The sequence below is a fragment of the Cupressus sempervirens genome, chromosome 1 (assembly GCF_028749045.1).
Source record: "Cupressus sempervirens isolate cs-2001-9-10 chromosome 1, ASM2874904v1, whole genome shotgun sequence".
Classification (NCBI taxonomy): Eukaryota; Viridiplantae; Streptophyta; class Pinopsida; order Cupressales; family Cupressaceae; genus Cupressus; species Cupressus sempervirens.
The window spans coordinates 294,518,810-294,535,938 of NC_143118.1; positions in this window are offsets into that span (position 1 = coordinate 294,518,810).

Sequence of the window (17,129 nt, forward strand, 5' to 3'; positions counted from 1 at the left end):
GGACTCTCCTTCTATAGGATCTATTAAAGTAGGAGTAGACATAAACACTCCTATGATAACCATATCGACATAGCTAACAAGTCATCCACAAGGCTTGATGAGTTAAACTTTCTATTTTTTATTGTTAATAACACTAGTTCTTCTAGGGCTCAACCAAATTTAGGCACCTTTTATAATGACTTTATAGGATTTGACTTTCCAATCATTGGAGATGACTCTTTTCCATATCAATGCTATAGAAGCTCCCACCTTCTTGCCACTCATCCATTGGGACCTCATTGATTGTTTCTTACAATATCAACCACCTGAACTCCCAACCTTCCAAAATGATTATGATATCTCTTTCTATTTACATGCTATCAAACTCATAAGCTCTTCCACTAGTGAGCCTATGACTAATATGATAGAATCTAACATCAAGTACCTCAGTCAAAAAGAGAAAAAATAATTAAAATTTCCATGGCAAAAACCACTTTGTGGTAGTATCAAAGCCAAAAAAAGAGAAAAATAAAGATGTATCCAAAGGTGAAAACCTCTCTAAGGCACCTAAAGATATGGTACTAGGTACTCTTCCTAGCTACTTCCAAGAGAGATTGTTAGCTCTTATTAAACTAATGCAACCCATCAATGTTGGTGTTGGGGAAGCTCCTAAAATCATATATCTAGCTCAACCTTTGTCATAAGAGGAAAAGGAACAATTCACTAAATTTTTCAAAGAGAAAAAGATAATTTTTTTCTGTACATATGTTGATATGCATGGGCTACACACTGATCTTATTATGCACCATCTCTCCATAGTTCTAGATGTCAAGCCTATTAAACAAAAGTTGAGGAAGATGTATCCTCATAGTGCACTATTGGTCAAGGTTGAGTTGAAAAAACTTTTGAATGTATGATTTACCAAACATTGTACCTATCACTAAACATGACAAATCCATTCAAGTTTGTACTAACTTCAAAGATCTCATCAAATCTTTCCCAAAGGATGACTTTCCACTTCCAAACATAGACATGATAGTGGATATGACTATGGGGTATGAGATGTATTCACTAATGGATGGCTTCTCTGACTACAACTAAATTAAAATTACCCCAATAGACCAAAAGAAAACAACTTTTACATGTGCATGGGGTATCTTCTACTAGAATGTCATGCTTTTTGGACTAAAAAATGATAGTGCACCACACCAAAGGGTTATGACTACTATCTTTTATGACATGATGCACCACAACATGGAACAGTTTCAACTTAGATTAAATCCTAAGAAGTGTGTATTTTGTGTCATGTCAGGTAAGCTCATAGGTTACATAATCTCAGCTAAGGGAATTGAGGTTGACCTAGAGAAAGTACAAGCTATCATGAAAATGCCTACACCTTGTAACATTAGTTAGTTAAGAAGTCTCCAAGGGCATCTATAGTCTATCAGAAAATTTATCTCGCAACTAGCTAATAAGTCTCAACTATTCAATAAGAACCTACATAAGGGAGTTGCTTGCATTTGGAATGCAAAATATGAGAAGAGCCTAACTGAAATCAAGAACTACTTGGTCAATATTCCAATATTGATGCCTCCTATCTCAGGAAAGCCTTTATTTCTTTACATCTCAACTACTGCCACTTCCCTAGGAGCATTATTAGCACAACATGTTGAAAATTGAAAGAAAGGGCCATCTACTACATTAGAAGAACATTGGTAACTTGTGAGATAAACTATAAAAACATTGAGAAATCTTTTCTAGTTATAGTGTTTGCTTCTTAGAAGCTTAGGCATTATATGCTTGCACATACCACTCATTTGGTTGCTAAGATTGATCCACTCAAGCACCTCCTAAGCAAGGCTAATCTCACAGGTAAACTAGAAAAATGGATGATGATTCTATTTGAGTTTGACATTGAGTATATTGAGAGAAAAGCTATAAAAAGATAGGCCATTGCTGATCAACTTGTTGAATTTCACCTAAAAAATGATGTGCCCATGTAGATTGAATTCCTAGATTCCTCCATCATGTACATGATTGAAATAACATGGAAGATGTTCTTTGATAGCTCTCACAAACAAAATAGTGCTAGTGCTAGAATATTTTTTATTACACCTCATGGTGACAGTATTCCTAAATCATACAAGCTACTTTTCCCATACGTAAATAACATATCTAAATATGAGTCCCTTGCTAATGGGATTAAACTAGCTATTGAATGGAGAATAATTTAACTACACATCTTCGGAGATTCTCAACTTGTCATTGACTAGGTTAATAATGACTACCAAAAAAAATATGACAAGTTGGTCCCCTACAAGAAACTATTTGATACTCTAAAGAATTATTTCACCATTGTGACATTTCAAAAAATTACCAGAACTGAAAATAAGGTTGTTAATGCCATGGTAACTTTGGCATCTATACTCCAACTTCAAGAGCACTAGTCATGGTTTGAATTCTTGGTGGAAGAGCTACACCATCCTACATATGATTCCCCTGATAGCTAAGTTATTTTCACAATCATAAGACATGAATCATCCTAATATGCTACCATCTACTCCTACCTACATGACCAAATTATACCTGAAAATTTTACCCGCAATGAGAAACATCAACTCATTCACAAAGTTTTCCACTGCACCCTAGTCTCCAATGATCTATATAGGAGAAGTCTAAATGGAAAATTACTTAGGTGTCTAGAAAAGGATAAGTCTAGAAGAGCATTAGTTGAGATTCATGATGGCATTTGTGGGTCACATTCAAATGGTCTTATGCTTGCTTGAAAGCTAGTTAGGGCTAGTTACTTTTGGCCAATTGTGCAAATTGATGATGTCCAATATTCTAAATCCTATAAGAAGTGTCAACTAAATGTAAAATTGATTTATGCTCTTGGATGAGAATTAATACCATCTGTTACACATTGGCCATTTCAGACATGGGCTTTTGGTTGGCAAGATTTACCCTAGTTCTTCTAGTGGTCATAAATTCATCATTACTGCCACTAATTATTTTACTAAATGGGTTGAAGTTTCCCCCTTAGTGTTGCTACTAGAAAAAAAGTTTCTATGTTCATCTTGAACCATATGATTTGTCACTATGGTATTCCCTCTTCTATAGTTACTGATAATGGAAGATCATTTAAGAATAAGGACCTTAAACAACTCCGCACAAGGTTCTGAATCAAACAACACTAGTCTTCTATCTACTATCCTCAAGGGAATGGTCAAGTTCAAGCTTCCAATAAGACTCTACTAAAAAAATTGCATAGGACTATACATATATTTGGAAGAGATTAGCATCTATAGATCAATCCTACACTATGGGCATATAGGACAATTATTCATACACCTACTGGAGCTACACCATTTTCTCTTGTTTATGGTTTTGAGGTTGTCTTACCACTAGAAGTTGAGATTTATTCTCTATGAATCTCCCTAAAAGGCTTAATCACTAATGAAAATTATAGGGCTATGTGCATATAATAACTTGAACTCCTAGATGAACGTCGCAAAGCCACATTTGGTCATATGAGAACCTACCAAAAAAGGATGTCTACTACTTACAACAATAAGGTCTATCCTAGTAATCTTTTTTTTGGAGACTTGGTCTTATGAGAGAATCCCAAGAATCAACAAAATAGAGAGAAAAAGGGAAAGTTTGAACCAACATTGTCACTGCAACTTTTGGATTTGGTGCTTATCAACTATCTACACCTAAGAGAGAATAGCTCTCTAAACCTATCAACATGCTATACTTGAAGAAGTTCGATGTTTGACACTTTCCTACTTGGAAATTTTGTATATATCTTATGATGTTGAAAAAAGTCTTAAAAAGAAGAAAATGTCCTTAAAAAATTCATTATCTTTATGAAAACCTAGCAATAGGTGCCTTGGTGATAATAAAAATAATACAATGTCTTTCTAATAAAAATCCTTTGGGATGCCCTAACAAGTTTCACCTTTTGTAGGATCCCCATCACTCCATTTTTTCATTCCAACAAATCTCATAGTTTTTCCCTACCAATTTGTTCCTAACTAGACCATGGAAATATTGTGCAGGGGATTTATGAGCCTAGAGTTGGTTTACAAAGAGGTTAGTTTAAAATTAAAAAAATCATAAACTCTACAAAAAAAAAATTAAAAAATTGAACATTTGGAAAAAGTACTACCTAGAGAATGATTCTATCATTCACAAAACCATTCTAGTCTTCACTGGAAAAGATGGTCCTACGAATCACTATCTTCTTTGTTTTCCCCCAAAATCCATCCAGATAAGTTTTCATATACCTTGTTTCAAGGGCATTTGGCTTATGTTGGCTCTGGTTTAATGAGATTTTCCATAGTTCTTCAAAAATACCTACTTGTTTGAAAATCCTAATCTATTTCAAAAAATACCAAAAATATAAAAACTCTTGGTTTTTGTATAGTTTCTTTCTTTTCACATTTTTCTACTTTTGTTTGCTACTTTCACTTATCCATACACTCTCACACTATTCAAAAGAAAACCTACCTAGTCTAAGGGGTCATATCCTAATGCTTTTAAGGAGTCTCTTGTGTGTTAGTGACCAGTTGTTCCAACTATGTCTATCTATTGTTGCCCTCTTACTAAAGAGACATTCTTACTAAAGAATCTCTTATGCATCAGTCACCAGTTGTTCTAACTATGTTTGCATACTATCTCACTACTATTGACAAGATTTCTAATGCTTTAAGTATTATAACTTCTTGAACACTTTGCATGAATTTAACCAATGCTGTTTGAGCTATGCTAAGCTTTAGATTCAAAAAATCCAAAAAAAAAAAGCCTCATAAATACCAAAAAAAATCAAAAGAATTGCAAATTTTCAAAAAAACCCAAAAACATTCATAAAAAATTTAAAGCCAAAAAACATCCATATATTCCAAAAAAATTGAAACATTGTTTCATTTTCTATCAAGTTAAAGTATTCACTGATATTTTCTTTCTGATGATCTAATGTTTTCATATTTGTTTGGTGTCCATTTATAAGTGCCTCCTCCAGATTGGAAGGCCATGTGTACCTCGACCAGGTTCATATGAAAATATTAGTGAGGTCCCAAGTTAATATTCTTGAAATACTTCATTACAACAAACCCGTATTTTCAACACATCATACACCATATGACATAAATGTTTCAAAAACAAAACACTGTAATTTAATTTACTTAATAAAGAGCATTGGTTACAGCTACATAAAGCCATAACATAAGTACAATTCTCATCAAGGTCATCCTTGTGGAGGTTTGACATTCAAATTTCCAACTGGGGGCACACCTGTTTGCATAGTTCTAGATGATGAAGCTCCTAGTGTTAGTCTTACACCTTCCCAAATTGTATCCATAGGAATCAAGATATGTCCACATCTCATTAGAGTGTTCATTTGTGTCATAAGCATCCTATCTAAGAAGGATATTCCTCTCTTATGTTGAGAGATTGCAACAAGACCAGTTCATTTGGGGTTTTCTCCACTAATGCTCACTCTATAGCTAGAGATGCCTCTGTAGTCTTTTTCATGCTCACTTTGCTAACAACACTACTTCTAAATGCTTGGCCTCCTCACATGGCCCATCTTCTCAAGCTATCTTGATCAAACCTTGAAAGAACTTAGCATCTTTCTTTGCATTATTGGCTCACTCCATTTCAGCCTCCAAAACTTTCTTTATCTCTACTTCCATCACCATGATTGCATCATAAACTAGTTGCAAGACAACACTAGGCTACACTTCTTTGAATGGATGAAATAAAGACATGACAAAACCACTTGTGTTCTCCTTAGATATGTTGATTATACCTCTTAGGATTCATTTTCCCTGCCTGCATGGTGATGCAACTGGCTTTATCACCAGTCCTTGCTCCACATCTTGGGAAGGCTCTTCTATCAACATTTTCTCCTCTGCTTGGCTATCTATAAAACTAATATGCACATTTGAAGTCTCACTGAACATCTCCACACTTGGTGATCTTGTTTCTTCTATTGGTTTTTCCTTCTCTACAAGCTATATCACACTCTTCACAAACATTTGAAGCAAGAAAGGGTCCTTTGTGTTGTTCTCTATTGGATCCTAGACTAGAAGCTCCAATTGACTTGCTCCAACCTTTTTTGGATTGAATTTATGAACACTTCGATGAGTTGAAGCATCTCTTGACTCTTGCCAGCTCCTCTTTTCTCTACTCTTCTACTTCCCTGACCACTTTCCCTCCATCTGGCTTTCATTTTCTTTTTTGCCATCCTCCCTTTCCAATGTATACCATCTCAAGTTCTTGTTGTGCTTTCTCTTGTACACTACCCATGACTATAATATTTTCACAAGCTCTATTTATTTCACAAATATTTCTCGAGACTACTGATAACCTTGAAGACTTGTAAATTGGTTCAATCAATCTAGTTGCTTATTTATAACAAAACTCCAATGTACATTATTGTCACTGCATGTCATTTTAGTCACCTATAATTGCTACACACCAAAGTAATATTGGGAGTAGGTGAAGTTGTCTATTGAATTGCCAATATTAAACTAGGTAGTGGTGGGTAGGTGTCTCACACATCCTTTGTTACTACTTTTCACTTGATTCCTTCATTGGATGCTACATTTTTCACTCAATTCATTCATTGGATGCTACATTTTTCACTCAATTTGTTCATTGGATTCTACATTTTTCATGATATGACATGATGCTTGGATTTCAATTGTCCTTCAATGGTTTGAATTTACTCCCACTTTCACTTTATTAAATAGGATAAAAACAAACTGCACATTATTTAAAACTACCACACACTATTTCACAATTAAAAAAGTTTGTGATTTATTTTTTCTTCAGTCACATGTCTCTTGCAACTCAATGATGTTCAGAACTAGAGGAGCAAGGACTATGGGGCATGATCTTTTCTTTTCTTTTCTACTTGATGGTTTAGTTCCAATGATCTGAAAAATCTATATAAAGGGGTGTCTACTATAAGAGCCTCTATCTTATAATGGATGGTCATGTGTACGTTGACTCATTTTATATGGATGCTTTAGTGAAGTTGGTTCTTCTCCTTGTCTATTTGAGTTAGTTCTCTATGTTATAGTACATATTGATACTCATCCTCTAAGTGAATGTATGGGTTTCTGGGAGTATACTTAGAAAACTTATGTCTCAGGTTACAAACTCAGGGCCATTGTAGACAAAATATTTCATGATTGCTTAGCATGAGAAGGATCTCTCATGTGTCTAGTGTGCTTGTATGCAAGAAACATTCTAGTCATCCTAGAATTTATGCTTTGATGCTTATGTTCACTTGCTAAATCAAATGGAATAGTTGTTCTGGTCATTTTGGCTTCTTGTTCCTTAATGTTTACATATCATTCTAACAAAACTTTGACTAATTTCATATTTGTATTCTCATGATAGTGATATTAATGATGGTTGTATGGCATATTGTGGCCTTATAGAAAAATCTCAATGATGAAAATAGAACCTAAAAAGTTATGTATCCCTTGCAAAGTAAACCATTTTGCATAATAGTTTGCATCTTAGGTTCATTCTAGTTTAATCTTGCATCTTGCATACAAAGAGAGCTCTCATTTTAGCTATCTCGGATATATCAGTCAACTACATTCCCTTTTTCTTCCTTCTTCTCAATCATGTCTCCATATCTTTCTTAATCTTGTCATCTCACTATCTTGCTTCAATATTCTTATTTTGACCTACTTGCACCTTTACTTAATTTTGACATCCTGGATTCTTTTTTGGGATTGAAATCTAAATTTGTGGGTTAAAAAATCATTCTTTTTATTTTCCTTTATGTAGTTGGCTAACCATTTGATGTCTATTCTTCATGTTGGGGCAACCACTCTTTCTTATTCTTCTTCATTTTCCATGTCTCTCCATATCTTTCTTTCTTTCATTCTCACTTTCTTCTTGATTTGGCCTATTTCTCATGCTTCATTCTTCTTGGTCACACTAGGGCATCTCATCTTTCAATTCTCCTCATGGAATTTTTTTTACTGGATTTGATCAACTCTCACTTCTTTTTACATCTCCTCTATCTCATTTTGATTTTGATCATGAGGGGGTAGGAACATTCTACATACTTTGCATTTATCTATTTGCTGCTAGTTGTTTGCTATTTTCTATTTGCTACTAGTTGTTTGCTATTTTCTATTTGCTATCAGTTGTTTGTTATTTTCTATTTTCTATTAGTTGTTTGCTACCAGTTGTTAGCTATCTGATATCTACTATCTACTTGGACTTGTTAGTACTTTTCTCAAGTTATGATTTTCCCATCTTTCTATTATTTAGAGCATATGCTTGACCTTTCCATTTGCTCTAAATCTTTCTATTTCTATCTTAATGCTTAGTTTTGATGTTTTTTGACTATACATTTAGGATCAGATATCTCTTTCTACACTTCTCGTGGAGTCATATTTATCTTTGATCACTTTCTTTCTTTATTCTTTGACATAATGTGTTCTTAGATCGATCACACATTAGTCAAAGCAGGGCAAATGTAATCATTCAAAATTGGTTAGAATCCTAAATGTAAAATTTTACATCATGATGGGAATGAAAATGAATAAAATCAATTAATTTAAATCAACCATTACAACCCATTTGAAATTACACATGAATATTAATTCCAACTAAATTGAAAACTGACATTTATCTCCAAAAAAGAATTTAATATTCAAAGTGGGACCTTAATTCCATTATGAATATTTTATTCATGGTAGGTTTATGGAAATTAATATTTTATTCATAATGGGTGGAAATTAATATTTTATTCATGGTGGATGAATGAAAATTAATATTTTATTCATAATGGGTGAAAATTAATATTTTATTCATGATGCATAAAAGGAAATTAACATTTTATTCATAATGGATGAAAATTAATATTTAATTCATGGTGGGTGGATAGAAATTAATATTTTATTTAAAGTGCTTATTTTAATATTCAAAAATAATCCCCCATTTTGAATTAAATAATCAAAAAATGGACCCATCCACTCATCTTTGAATGAATCTTCACCCTTGATCATGAGTCCCCTAAACTTGATCTCAACTATTTGTTTACTTTTAAAAGGTAGAGCTCTCTCTCATGTTTAAAAAAGAATTGTTGATGTGTTATACTGCAAGTTTATTTGCAATATTTCTTGGAGCTTTCTTGTGGAGAACTTCTATTCCTCTTATCTCATTCTCTCATGGCTATGTTAGCTTAGTTTAATAATGCATTGATTTAGTCCTTTTTGTATTAGTTTAACTCACACATAGCTTAATTAGGAATTAGTAACACTCTTTCTTAGCCTAGCTTAGTTGTATTTTGATAATCTCATTCTAGTTTAGTTGTTTTGCATAGCATTCTTCATATGATTCTTGGATGTTAGCAATATTGCTTTCATCTTTGAATCTCTCATTTCATGGTGCACCTTGCAAGGGTTGTGTAACTAAGTTCTTCTAAGAACCATAACATAATTGTTCATCCTTTATACATCATGATTAGGGAGCTATAAGCCACCTTCCAAGTCTCTCAATCAATGAGATCTTTGGATACAAAGGTTTATAGAAGTACACCACTTTTTTGGTATACAACATGAAATTATTAGGTAATATTATTACTCTAGATGAAGCTATTGAAATGTTGAAATGGGATCTAAATAATCTCACATTTGAACATATTGTCATCTTGAAAGATATTTTAGAAAGAAAGAAAATACAAGAATAGTTAAGGAGAAAATAACAACATAAACAAGTGGTGCATGATATCAAAGATATATTTGTTGATGTCATTGATATAAAAACCATTGATGAATAGGCCCTAATTATCTCTCATTAGTGCAAATAGTTGAAAAACTCAACACTGAGGATATTGAAGAAAATTAAAAACTAATGGCTTGGTTTGAAAAGAATGTAATAGATAAAATTTCTCTATTGTAATTGTAGTAAGAAAGGTTGAATTGATGACACTTGTATAGAATATTGAAGAACTTGTTCATAAAATAAGAAATTTGTACAAAATTGTTTTTGATATGCTAAAATTTACAAATGAATTTTAGGAAAATATTCAGAGGATTTGGGCTGACATGAAATTATTAGGAAATTATATCCCTCAATCAGTTGGATTGAGATCAATGCATTACAATAGATTTTTTTTTTCACAAGGGAGGTGGCTAAGATACATACAACTAATAGAATAATGAGTGTCAATATTATCTCTATACAAACCATGTTGATACCTCACTTGGAGGTTATGCAATGTGAGTTTGCTTTAGAAAAGGATCTAGTTCAAAGAGATCATAATATTTCTATTGCTCATAGCTTAATTGACTTAGTAACAAATTTGGAGATAAATATTCAAGTTTTGGAATCAATTATAACCACATGGTATCATGCTCTTGGCATGATCATTCAAACACATAAACCATTCATTGACAACTATGGTTTGATTCCACCTACTCAGCTCTAGCAGAAGACATAAGTGTCAAAAAATAGGTGGATAGCTAAGAAATAAGTGAGAAGAAGTGAATAACCATAAAGGGAGATAGATGAGAAATAAATTGAATAATGCAGTGTTTATAAATCACAACAAAGGTATGACAAGAAACATTAGAATATTTGAGTCATAAAATATGTATATTGTATATTTTCTTGTAAGAGAATTTTGTGGATTTCTATAAGAACCAAATCATAGGCTTAGGGGGAGTACTATTATTTTTGTAATGTAAAAATGAAATTGTGAAAAAGTGTTTTTCCCACTAATGTCAAAGGGCGGGATTGTTGGTCTCTCTAAGTTTTGTTGTCTATTAGTGTAATAAAAATAGTCATATAAAAAGAAGAGTTAGTCGATTATCACTGCAACTAAGTCACTCTATATGGGTTGAGTTGTGTAAAGACTTATAAATAAGCATGTATATATTGAGCTATATAGAAGCTAAGAAAGTCTTTGGTCAATGAGTACTTCTATATAAGCCAAGTTTAGTTAATTCCAAGTAGACAAAGCATATAGATGTAAAATCATAAAGAAGGAATTGAGCCAATTAAAGCCAAGTAACAATAGGAAGAATAATTACGACCAAGCATCAAAGAAAAAATGTGCCAAGTAACATAGAGTGAACAAGAATGTCTAAAATGGTACAAACTTTAAGTCATTTCTAAGCTAACATGTAAATAAAATTTAATGATTTTAGAGTTTGTGACAAGGGTTGTTACATGTTTTGACATAGATCATCAATCCCTACGAGAGATGAACAACCAATTAGATGAAGAGGAAAAAGGGGAAATATCTAGATCATTGATATTATTATAGAAGACTTTAAATATGTCTTTAAAAGGGAAGATCCAAACCCTATTTTGATATAGAGACGAAGAACAAAATTGTATGCACAAAAAGTAAATTGAAGTATTATGCAAAGTAGTTAGGTTTTTGAGCCTGCAAGTGAGAGTTATGAAGTAATAGAGTGTAACAACCTAATGAAGCAATGAAGAAAAGAATAAAGATATATCACATAATATATCAGATCAAATATTGGAAGGAGGAGATTTGTTATCAACATTGTAAGTGCAAACCAAAGGATCAAGTATTAAATCAATTTTGATAGATTGAATCAAGGTAAATCTCTTAACAAAGTGGTTTTAACGGGCCTTTATAAATCTTTGAATAGTATCCTTACTTCATTTTTCTTGAGTGTTCATTTTGCACGAGGTCAATGGTAGGAATCCATTGCATAATTCCTCTCTTGAAAAGCAAATCTTTTTAAGGATCCACTCTAAGGTTTAGTATTTGTCTTGCGATGTACCAAAATCCACTCAGTAGAAGAGTAATGTGAGTGTTCACAAGGAGGCCTTTGCTGGTTCTAAAAACTCTTTTATCTTAGAATTAAAGTAAAATCTATCCGCTGTCTCAAAATATCACACCAAAAGAACAATATTTTTGTATTTTCTCAAAAAAAAAAAAAAAAAAAAATTCCAAATTTTGACTCTAAAACTCTAACTCTAACAAAACTTTCTTCTCCCAACTCTTGAACTGTGAGTCTGGGAGTCAAAAAAACTAGGGGGTCCCCATTCCTAGTAAGGAATGGGGTGTGTGTTTTGCATGCCACAACAAATAGCCCCAGAAAAAGGAAGAAATGACCAAGGCATTTCTTCATCAGCAAACATTCTTTCGATGTGTGTCAAACACCAACCAAAATTTGAACACCTTGAGTGTATTTTGGATGACTTTGCAATCAAAATCTCTGAAGTCAAAACCTTCAAGCTCAGTGTGTGCATTGTGTATTCATTCCCTTTGATGTGTCAGGATGCAGTCAATCAAATTTTTCTGACAACTCGAAACAATCTTCCACTCCTCCCAGCTCATTCATTTGGAATCTCCATGAAGGCTTTTTATTAATCAATTGCTTGACCAGATGAGAGAATCAGTTTGAGGGCTCTTGACGGGATGCCACATTCTTTTAATTTTTGGCCTTTTGCATAATTGCTCCATGTCATTCAATACGTTACTTTTGATGAAACAATACTTTTGAATACAAGACACTTTTCTTTGCAAAGTATCTTTAGCCATTTCAAATCTTTAGAATCCTTCAGACTTAACACCATCATTTTTTTCTTTCTTTCTTTCATTTTTATTTTGTATCCTAACTACGCTTAGACTGTGTAATCAGAATATTGGTGTTGTTTCTTGGATTCAATCTCTTATGAACATGCCTTGCGTTCCTCTTTTAGAACTTTTTAGAAACTCTCACACCAAGCAATAATCTTAAGCAACCTTTCAAGTAGACCCCTCTTGTTTGAACCAATTGAAGTTTGGATCATCCCTCATCACCTTTTTTGACTTCAAATCAACAACACCTAAAATAATCAAATCTTTAAATTTTCAAAGTGTTGAGAACTTGGTGGTCTAAGCCTTTGATTTCCAAAATGAAAAAACCCCTATTTCCATAGAAAATGTCGATTGCTCGATTGGTATAAGACACACAATCATCCAAATGTTTTGACAAAGAAATACCTCTTCCTAAAATTGGAACCAAAAAGTGGTTAGTAAAAATCTTGAGAAAAATCCCAAGTACACCTCACCCCTAGATTGACATGACTTAAAAAGAAAAGAAGTAGACATAAATGAAACCCAAACAAAAAGACTTGACTCAAAGAAAACTAACACCTAACTAGAAAGACTAAAAATACTAAGAAAAAAACAAAACAAAAACAAAAACTTATCTATAGAAAACTAGAATAATAAGAATGTGGGGGAGTTGTCAGTAGATTTCTCATTATGTGCAATAGTGATAAACCACCCCATATAGTTCTAAAAAATGTTGACTTGTCTTTGTACTCAGAAAAATAAATTTTGGACAATCTTGGTTCAAATTCTGGGCACAAATCACACAAAATCAGAAGTTATGGTAACTCTTTATGACCATGATTAATCCACAAAAAAGTTCTCTTACCTTTAGCATCATATTCAAATTGAAAATCATTAAACTAAGAGGGATAATAGAAAGACATCACCTGATCCAGTGACTTCCCCACCATAGGGATACACTCACACATTGTAATTTCTCTTTTTGGTAGTCTTGTCTCATGGTACACCACTTTACGTTCACGTGGAAACACTTCAGGTTCATTTGGACAAGAACAATCAATCACCAACCTTGCTTTCAAATTACAAGATTCATTACTATCATCGATCAAAAAAATTTCTCCTTCATGTCCCAAAGAAGCCTATTCTAAATGATACTTTCCCTCCATTACGATCTCCCAAGCTAATGAGAAATCAGGACTATTTTCTTCTGAATGGAACCCAAATGGATGGATTCTACATGACTCGTTTGTTGCATGGTTTGATATGTGTGTGGAATACCCACAAATAGACATTTCCTCAGTCAAGCTTGAGACCAAATTGAACACTCTTTCCATCTCTTCTAATGACATATCTTGCTTTGAAGGAGGAAACTTATCATTATCCAATGGGGAATCAATATCACCGTAGGAAGAATTGGTGTCTATTTCTTGATGACTTTGTGATTCAAAAATCTCACCAACCTTACAATCTTCTACATTTCCATCACTTTTTGTAACTTCATGGAGTTTTGGAACTTCAAAATTTCTTGCAGCCTCAAGATTTCTTGGCATATCCACGCTTATTGTGACATCAACACTTGGAAGAATTTCTTCATTGAATGGGAATGCAAACTCCTCTTGACCATCTTCATCATTTAGTCCTCCTATAGATTCATCATATGATTCAAACATCATTGCACTAAACTGCAAAGGTTGTTTCTCCATGATTTGGGGAGGCTGATCCGAAACATCATTGTACTTGTATCCATATTCACTTGGACTCATTCTTGGAATACCATTATTCTCATTGTTGATGTTGATGTAAAGGCCAAAAATTTTGCTCTAATTTTGGGAATAATTGTTTCCTGTAGAAAGTGGTCTTCGATGATCACCTTGGTTTCTTGAGGAATTCAACTTTATTCTCACAAGTTCACTAGATAAAAGAGACATTGTCTCCTTCATGGCCTTAAACTCTCTAGCCATATTTCTTTTTGCTTTAGTGGATGCAACTGCCTTTTGGGACTCATACCCTGAATATGTAATTGTTGACATTGGAGCAGAAGTAACCCATTTCATGAATGCAATAGCCTCTTTGGAGACCTTTTCAATGGTATCAATGTCTCTGGGTGGGATCCTTCTTAGAAAAATAGAAGTTAATGAATCCATTGTCCCAAAATAGATTTGGATGGCAGCCTCTTGTGGTATAAAGTAGGGAAACTCCATTCTTGGATACATCCAATAGAAGTGATGATTAAACTATGAAATAGTCTCATGGGGATCCCTCTTAATCGAGATGAACTGGTGATATAATATAGCTGGATCAATATAGATCTTGAATTTTTCTAGAAACTTTCTCTCAAAAGAGTTCCAATCCCTTATTGATGATGGTGGCAGATTGAGGTACCAATTGAATGCCATTTCCCCCAAAGTGTAAGGAAAAAGGAAGCATACCACATCCATATGCTAAATCTAGTTTCGACTACAAATCTCCTTGAAAATTTTAAGATGATCCTCTATTGTTCATGATTCTACATAGATGAATCGTGGGAAAATTTTTTTGAGATTTTTGGGCAAGTCATGTAATGGTCCAATTAGGTTCAAAGGTGAACTTTGGGCATTGAAGAAAGACATGGTGCATAATGATGGAAATTTGTGAAGTGGAATGTAAAGCAAACGATGATGATGAAATCTATAATGTGGATGGGTGGAGTTCTTGGAATCCCTTTATCACTATGATGCTTGTGAAAGTGACTAAGTTCTAACAACTTGTGTTTATTCTGGGAAAGTGCACCTCTGGAGAAGCACACTTTCTCAAAATAGTGCACCACAGAATTTTGCGCACCTACAAACCTACAAACCTACAAACCTGTGCACCTAAATTTTTGAAAAAAAAAAAAAAAAAATTTGAACTTGTGCAAAGTGTAGATTATTGCAAGAGTGTAAAATTCTGAAACTTTGTCAAATTTCCTTCATTTCAAGGAGTGTAAAATGGTTTAGGCCCTCCTTCTAGTGCCACTTCTGTTGAGCATTCATTTTGCACAAGATCAATGGCAGGAATCCATTGTGTAATTCCTCTCTTGAAAAGAAAATATTTTTAAGGATCCACTCCAAGGTTTAGTATTTGTCTTGCGACGTACCAAAATCTACTCAGTAGAAGATAAATGTGAGTGTTTACAAGGAGGCCTTTGCTGGTTATAAAAACTCTTTTATCTTAGAATTAAAGTAAAATCTATCCACTGTCTCAAAATATCACACCAAAAGAAAAATATTTTTGTATTTTATCAAAAAAAATTATTTTTTTATTATTTTTTTTTGAATTTTGACTCTAAAATTCTAACTCTAACAAAAATTTCTTCTCTCGACTCTCGAACTATGAGTCTAGGAGTCAAAAAAAGTAGGGGTTCCCCATTCCTAGTAAGGAATGGGGCGTGTGTTGTGGATGTCACAATAATTTTAATTTTTAAATCCTTTAATCAAGGTAAGCCTAACAGTCTTGTAAAGCTCCTAACAGGGTAGACTCCTAATAGGATAGCTTATTAGAAGTGATCAAATTTGCAATCCTAACAGGCTAACTTTATTACTACAGTAGTGAAGATTTGTGGGCGTCATCTCCGCCCCAATTTTACCTTCACCTTGGAGGGTTTCTGGGTAACCAAAATATTTTGTGTTATGTGTTTACATTTCATGGACATGATACATAGTAAGATTTATTTTATCATTTGATATTTCTAGTTATGTTATGCATAAAATATATATGATATGGTTAATATGGTGAATGAAGTCAAGTTGTTTTGAAGTTTAAAATTTTTACACATCCTAACTCACCCTCCACCCCTTCTCAATATCTCAGTTTCCCAATAAACTTCCAATAGATATCTCTATAAAAAAGAGGCTTCTTATTTCATTTTCACATCATGGGTATACAAGATCAAGTAGTCATGGTCAAGCACTCAAGTACTCAAGACTTCAAGCACCATTCAAACAATTCATCCATTGAAGATCAAGGATTTAAGCATTCAAGAATTTGAAGGATTTTATCTAGAAAGTTATTCAAAATAATTTGTTTCATCTTCAACATCCACTCATCTTCATCTTCTTGATCCAAATCAATTATCGAAGTAAGAACACTACATACAATTCAATAGATCCTACTATTGTAAGGTGAATTCATACATTTATGTTACATTTTTGCAATTTCAATCATTTCAATTCAAATTTAATTATTAAATTGGGGTTTGACCAAGGAAAACCCCCATCAACAATAATAATCATTTTTTATTATAGGCTATAGTCTCAAATTGGAAAATAGGTTGTAGATATGAGTACACTTTTCAACTTTTTATGGGGTTGTGAAATCAAAATCAATATCACAAATATTCCTTTAGGGTTGATTAGGTCACCCCTAATCATCCAGTTGGGCCTTGACCATCTAGTTTGACCATATGATTCTAGCCTTGTTTAATTTGACCATGATCCTCTAGATCAAACCTAATTCTCTAGGTTGACCCTGCCATTTTGGCCTTGATTAGGGAGGTTGACCCTTTCATATGACTAAATGAATTCTAGGTTTTTGATTCAAAACACAAGAATCA